The sequence below is a fragment of the Amblyomma americanum genome, chromosome 8 (genome assembly GCF_052857255.1).
Source record: "Amblyomma americanum isolate KBUSLIRL-KWMA chromosome 8, ASM5285725v1, whole genome shotgun sequence".
NCBI classification, from domain to species: Eukaryota; Metazoa; Arthropoda; class Arachnida; order Ixodida; family Ixodidae; genus Amblyomma; species Amblyomma americanum.
This window is the reverse complement of record NC_135504.1, coordinates 139,397,629-139,405,313: the sequence shown is the minus strand read 5'-3', so window position 1 is coordinate 139,405,313 and position 7,685 is coordinate 139,397,629. Positions and strand designations below refer to the sequence as shown.

Sequence of the window (7,685 nt, the reverse complement as noted above, 5' to 3'; positions counted from 1 at the left end):
GTGCCTTTTGAAAGGACGTGCCATGTTAATACACCTGGAGATTTTAAGTGTTTGAGCATGAATTTTTGTTCTAATGGTAGCTTTTTCATTTTTTAGTCCAAGTGTCCCCTAGTCATGACATAGGAAAATTTGCCAGATAAAGCATTAACATATTTCATCCATAATAAAATTGCATTTCAGTAAAAAACAGTGAAATGCTTAAGTGTTTTTAGTAAAGCACAAGTAAATCTGAAAAATGTAAGTTATCAATAATATACCACTAAAAGCAGCATGCAAAGACTAATTAGGGGAAGCATCAAGCGTTGGTTTGCAAGAGTTTTATGTCCAAAGGACAACAGTCTCAAGCTTTTACTACATTAAGTTTCGGTGCATTGTTTCTGCATTTTTATTGTAAACACATCTGGGCTGACAACCCAGATGTTTAGCACTGTTTATGCTGGTCAGATGTCTAAGTGATCTCATTTAAGTGTAGTCGGGTGTAGCTCATGTGCAATAAATCAGAGTTCTGTGATATGAAGTCATCGTCATTAGCCTGGCTATACCCAAAGCAGAGCAAAGGCCTCTCCCATATTCCTCCAATTAACCTGGTCCTGTGCTAGCTTGCACCCACTTGACCCCTGATTTGCTTCTTTATCTCATCTAATTATCTGCCGCCCCCCGCTACACTTTAGTTCCCTTGGAATTCATGTTCTTACCCTCAGTGACCACCGGTTATCCTTTCTTCGCATTACATGTTCTGCCCATGCCTATTCTTGATTTCGACAATAATGTCATTGACTGAAGGTTGTCCTGTGACCCACTGTGCACGCTTCCTATCTCTTAACATTACACCTATGATGAGGTGATATCAAGTGATGTTCCATAAACCATATTTCTGTGATACCATTTCAGTGTCATGTACTGGCTTGCATCCATTGCTTTCACTATTTTGCTGCCATCTATGGGAGAATAAAAAGTTAAAAGCCCAGATCTGCTGTGTGAAACACATGGTGACCAACACAGAACCTTTCACAACAAAAGTAAGTAAAACGAAAGTCCTCAGTGCTGTGATTAGCATACCCATTTATTGGCTGGGACGCATACAATTAAGAGTTGTGAACTCACTTGAGTGCTAACATGAACTCCTATGAATGTAATTCATGCAAACTAAGGTATGGACATCAAGCAAAGCAGGCCTACTGCTTAATTATTGTAGGTTGCAAATTTACTAAGGCAGCACAGACTGAAAATACTTTCTTCATGTGTGGAATCAGGCTAAGTGGTACTCTGTTCCTTAGAATATGAAAATTTTTCAATCTTTGGATTACTCTCTCAACATGGATGCATACAGAGGCAAACTTGTAAGTCATGTCCATGTCATCATCAGACATTTGACTACCTGTTGAATTAAAAGGAGGCATGAGTAGCACCGCACCTTTCCCTTCTACCGTTGTGCGGATGTTTGGAAATCCTTTATCACTTAAAATTAAATCGCCTGGTCTAACAAGCTCCAGAAAGCCAGAGTCGGGTAATGAATGAGTCAGTATGTCGCCCTCCATAAACCTTTGATACGAAGCTTATCATACCATTAGGAATTATACCAATTAAGAATTTCAGGGTGTATCCTCCCTTGTAATGTGAATACAAAATATGTTGACAGCCAGGGTTTGAGGGTGCTTCAGTGCGGATCTCGGTACAATCTATTATTAAGGTGCAGTTCGGGTAGTTTTCTTTAAATGGTGCAGGCAAAGAAAGTTTGATTGCTCTCCGGGAAGGCATGAAGACCCAATCCTTCAGAGCATTGCTTAAAATACCAAGTGTTTTCCTAAAGACAGTGGATGCTGTTGAGGGTGCGACACTGAAAATTACTCCTAGTGCACTATATGTTATCCCAAGACGTAGCTTGGCGAGAAACAAGCACAGCCTATCTTCATTTGACATAGTATTGCGCCTGTACTTCGGAGGAGGCAGCAGGTTCAAAAGGAGGCAGAAGACTTGCAGTGTCACTCCACATAAATCTTGCAGCGCTTTTTCTTTTTCCTTTAGAGACTGAAAGCCTTGAAATCCAGTTTTTCTTCCAGTTGCCATCCGTACTTGCAACCTGCAGCAGAATAAACAAAGAACATGGTGCAATTTACAGGCAAATATACTTTAGCAAGAGGACTAACCAATGAAAAATGCTATTTGCAGCCCCCTGCAAGTATGCTCATTCATTCCCAAAAGAAAATAAGCACCACTACTATAAAATAACAAAATGTTACACAGGAAGAAAAATTCACAACAAAGGTAATTGCACTAAAAAAAGAAATCCTCTGCTAGCCTTAATAAAATGTTAGCTAGAGTTGAGCACAACTGATAAGGGCAAACCGCAGCACAGTCCAACCTTGTCACTCATTTCTGTGTGCACAACTTGAGTAGATGCATCAGTTCCATTTGTCGCAGAAAGAAGTATAGTTAGCTTTCCTTGAGCCACACTCTCTTTGGTTTGGGATGCCTGAAAAAAAAAAAATATGTATAAATGACTATGTTGTATTGCACAGATATGTTCTCAGTGCTACAGGAGAACAGTGTTGAAAGGGTGGGATTAATAGCAAATTAATGTTTGATTTGTGTCAAGCTTTTTCTATAGACAGAATTATGATCCCATAATTAAAAGGTGTTCTTACAGCATCTCTCTTTGCAATGAAATGACTTTCTCCTGTGCCACACACACTCATTGAAGGATGCGAATCACTTGTGCTGATTGTCGAAGCCACAGCTGCGCTCATCTCCAGAGGTGCATCACTGAGATCCATCATGTGAATGTCCTAATGTTGACAGTCTGTAATGGAAGTTCCTGGTTTATGCATTGTCGCTTCATCGTCTGTACTTCGTGATGGATTTTCACTTCCTGCACCGAGCTGTCTAGAAGATATTGCCTGGTTGAGATGCCTTTGCCACCTGCATTGAACCAGTAAAAGTAACATATTACTGCCAACCTTAAAAAGGGTGCAGCCAAGCTCATCGTGCAATTAACTGCTATATATTTATCTCATTGCCCTTTTGAATGCCCTCCCTGTTACAATCAGTGACAGGATTTAAAGTATGAAATAAAAAAGGAGAACTCATTAAAAAACACAAGACTGCGTTTTACACTGGCAGTTTCACATTTTTGCTTTCATACCTTTGCACTCTTTCCCTGTCAGGTGCTTTTTTTCTGTAGATCGGAGGGAAAATGGTAGGGATGTAGGCTGGATGTTGGCTAATGTCACTCTTGCAGTTGCCTACAAAATGTCTGCTGCAAATTCTTGTGTGCTCCTTAGGCAACCAAACAGTTCAATCAGGGCTATGCATAGGAAAGAATAGTATTGTCAATTATCAATTGCCAAGGCAAACATAAACACACGCACAGACACAAACGAAATCGCACAAGTTCCGAAGGGAGCAACTCAAATAATTCACGAGCTCCTCGAATATAGCATAATAATAAGTGCAAGTGTGATTCACAAGTTAAAACAGCACATAAATTCACAACAAAACAAAGCAAACTACGGCGTCTATCATATTGCCTGAGGTGGTTTCGGGCGTAGAATTCACAAACCAATCCTTTATTGCAGCAGTTCGTTCCGATGTGATAAAGCTGCTCTGAGAGCGCCTAACTGTAATCACCTAACAGCGCAATGTTTATTTAAACGCGCTAGCATATTCATGTGCGAACTTGTAACAACGACGGCCACACCTAAAAAAACAATACAGGAAATCAAAAGCCACTACGCAATCGCAATCCAACTTTTACATTTGAGCTTGCGAGAACACAAGTACCCTTAATCATCAGTGCAGTCGTCGCGTGCATGCTCAGCGTTGAGTACCGGCTTGTAACCAAAACGAACGAACACAAAATACAAACCGCCACAGCCAAAAGCACGGCATGGCTGTAGGGACTTACCTAACCCTCCTCACTGCGTTGATCCACGCTTGAAGTCTTTCTTTTTCATACCATTTCTCCGGAAATCGGTACAGTTTTACAGGTGGATCAAGTCCCTTGGTGTTTTCCGCACTGTTGTGGCAGCCGACAACACAGCAATACTTCGGGCCCCGCTACCGCTTAGGTAGGGCCGCTTCTGCCATTGTGCAAATTCCACAATACACTCGCCGAACAACTGCACAAAACTGGCGGCGCCGCGCCGCCGCGGCGCCATGCTGCGCCCAGGACGGCCTCGGAACGCGTGCGCACACACTTGTCTGCCGCCGCGCAACGGCGCGCACCGGCTGCTTCTCTTCCCAGTAGTTCACGTTCCGCCGCCAGGTGGCCAGCAAACTTGAGCCGCGGGTCCCTATTTCAATGGTCCGCGCTCCACCGTTACAGTGCTCTAGAATATGGGTAGTGGGTTCAGGAGCCGGCGCGCTCCATGCGATGCAGTGAGGCGGCGAGTGTCGACAGGTCCCGGATGTAAGCGGTGGCGCTGTTGTAGCGTGGACTGTAGGCTCGGCGCGCCCGCGCGCGCGGCTAGCAGTCCCGCCAAGCTGCCTGCAGCTGTTTGTTGCTTTTTGTGCGGTGAATTTTTCCTCTTTGTGAGTTCGTGGCGTTAAGACTACGGTCATGCCGAATCGTCGGCGTCAACGGCATTGTTTTGCTCCCGGGTGCAAAACGGGATACCAGTGGACGAAAGGCGATCAGCCGTCGCTCTTCGCTGTGCCAAAGGATGAGAACCGACGGAAGCAGTGGGAACGCAACCTTCATCGAAAAGATAAGGTTTTGGACGAAAACTGCTGTATGTGTGAGCTACATTTCGAGCCATCATGCATTGTGAGGGACTTTATACACATCATTGACGGCAAAGAAGTCCGCATCCCGCGTGGAAAGCCGGAACTTTTACCTGATGCGGTGCCAACTTTGCTGCCGAGCTATCTGTCAAAGAAAACACCGCTACAGAGACCACCTAGAAAGAGGAAAAGCACAAGTACATATCCTAATGAAGCGAAAAGACCACAAAGTAATGCTTCCGACGTTAACAAGGAATCGAGGTGTCCGGGCATTGACACTGGAGAGTAGCGTGTTGGCGAACGACCAAGACCCTTGTGAAGTTGACGAAGCATCGGTGCCGGACGATTTTTCTAAACTGGATGTTCCTTCAGAATACTGGAGCTGCCATCGCATACCTGATTACAGTGGTACTGTGTACTGCAAGCTAAGAATGGGCGAAAATCAATGCGTGGAGCCAGAGAGTTTGCAGTGAGTTTACTGCAATTTGTGACAAAGGAGGGTTGCTCTACCCGTCTCGTGTGCTTTTCTTGATGGTGAGAAGGCTGGAAAACCTTTTCATAACTTTTTTTAGTCAGGAAAAGCTGTGCAGTAACAGCATAGTAGATGTTATGGTGCTGGGAAAATCTCAGATTTCATGTGGTGTAGGGTGCAGCCAGCACTCAGAAGCGCTCACAGTCAGCATTCTCAAGTTTTATGTTTTGACAAGGCTGCATTTTTATGTTAAATCAATCAATGAGTCGCGAGAAGCTCGCAGGAAAAAGAAGCTTCATGCTAAGATGGGCAAATAAGTGCTCATAGTCGCGCGGCTAAATGTACTGTGCAAACAAGAAAACACGGCATTCCTTTGAGAAAATCAAGAATATGTCTCACACTGTGCATAGTTGGAGCGCTGCAATAAAGGAGTGCTTTGTTTTATAAAAGTTATTTTATCTTGTCTTGCATTCATCAGCGTTTACACATCGGCGGCAATTGACCCTTCGTTTTGATGAAAAAAAATGCATGCATCAAAACAACAATTAAAACAGGGGCATCAAATCTAAAGTTCGACGAAAACTCGTCCGGTCAGGTAGAAGATTCATGTAAAAAGGAAAGGAACGCCGACCAAAGGTTGTTAGAAAAAAAGACTTTTCGGCTTCCCTACGGAAGCCTTGATCAGAGTTATCAAGGCCTCCATAGGGAAGCCAGGACGTCTTTTTTAACAACAACCTTTGGTCGGCGTTCCTTTCCTTTTTACAAAACAGAGGCATGCATACCACACTTAAAATTATCGCATTCACATATAGTACGCTGTACACACAACGGTCTCTAAGTGAAGCGTTTTTTTATTCCAATTTCTTGTTGCCCCGCCCCTCTACTAAAACACTTCCGATGGCTCAAGCTGGAGTACACTCGGCCACGTTTGCCGACAGCTTCGAGTTGGCCGCTGGATAACCCCGATGATCGATAGAATATTTGCTCCTCTCCCTGTACTCAGCCTTTCCTATGGGTGGCGATAATACTAGTATGCACTAACGTTGAAATATGGGAGCCGTACCTGCAAAAGAGCACGATCAGCGTTGCGAAGCATTAACGGGGCCGCTCGTCCGCACCACCGCGCTATCGGCTGTTGGCTACTACTACATCTAATTTTCTTTATTCGCCGACAATATCTGTGTACAGCGTCACCTATTTGTAGGACCTGTTTTAAAAGACAGAGCCTTGCTTATTTCAAGACGATTCTATGCACAGCGCGCATCCAAGGCGCGGCGCGCCGCATTTCATACAGCCCATGCTCTGGTGGCGCCATCTGGTATCGTCGACACAAGTCGCCTCACCGCTGGCCGCTCCCTGAACCCACTACCCATATTCTAGAGCACTGTACCACCGTGTCATGTCAGCCATTTTGTGCGTTTACATTTATCAGATTTGTGGTTGACTTTGTCCTTGGCTTGGCTTTTGATGGCTAAATTTAACTGCCACAGAATTGCGAGAAATAATATTTGAAACCTTAATATTGCCCAGAAATGTTCTTAACAGCTTTTGAAACAGTACGCAACACTTTCAAGCACATTTTATGGGTGCTCATGTCTTTAATTTGACTTTCTTCAATTGTCGTTACCATCATTTGCAAATGACATTTTTTTTAACGTGTAGGACCGAAAGAGACTGAATGACATTAATTTAGTGACATTTAAGACAAGAACCCTACATCTGCGCACCACCACCACACAGATCCCATGAGTTGAGTTGAGGTGTTGAATGATACAGGTTGGATTAGCCTTGTTTATTCTGCCGGCAATTACTCCACCGTAGCGTCGCTTTTATGTTAATAATGCCCTAAAACCTGTCGTATTTAGCCCGCTATGCGCACAGTCACTTCGATGCGATGTGCACAGTCATTGCATCGGTCACCCTCTTCAAGTTCTGTACCTGCGTGCCCGTGCCAACGTCTTTACCAACTCATTATTTTGTCGAGTAGCAACTGACTGGAACGACCTTCCCTATCATATCGCTGCCATAACTTGCCCATCATCGTTTATGGCTGCTGTCAACGCTGCACCATGTATTTCCCACCCTTTATGCAACACCCCATTTGGGATCTTTAAGGAAAATAAAGTGAAGTGAAATTTATTAGTGTGACAGGGGTCTTAGCCTACTACCTTATCATGCTTTACTCAGTATGCCTGCTTATTGCAAAGGAGCTGTGACATAATTTGCTTGCATAGCAGATAACCTAACACTGTGACTAACTTTAAAATTTAAATAAATGATAATAGTGCACTTTACTTGCTGATTCTTGATGAATACATATGCATAATAATTGGGAACTCAAATGACAATTTTGTTTTTACAGGTGCAGATTTCTGTGCCCACTGTATCGGAAATCGCCCAGGAGCAGCAAGAGGTCCCAAGAGGCGATGTACAGAATGATGTACAGAACGGAGGAAAAGAAAACGAGGAGGTACAGAATAGAGATTTTCAT

General features: G+C 43.8%; 1 long non-coding RNA gene across 1 annotated transcript; it reads right to left on the bottom strand.

Moving 5' to 3' along the window:
* Positions 1-1,045: 1,045 nt before the first annotated feature.
* LOC144100710 (uncharacterized) lies at positions 1,046-4,099 on the bottom strand. The gene is made up of 5 exons (XR_013307814.1): positions 3,905-4,099; positions 3,143-3,304; positions 2,646-2,919; positions 2,363-2,473; positions 1,046-2,080 (listed from the first exon to the last, which is right to left on the bottom strand). It is a non-coding gene; the product is annotated as an uncharacterized LOC144100710 (long non-coding RNA).
* Positions 4,100-7,685: the final 3,586 nt, after the last annotated feature.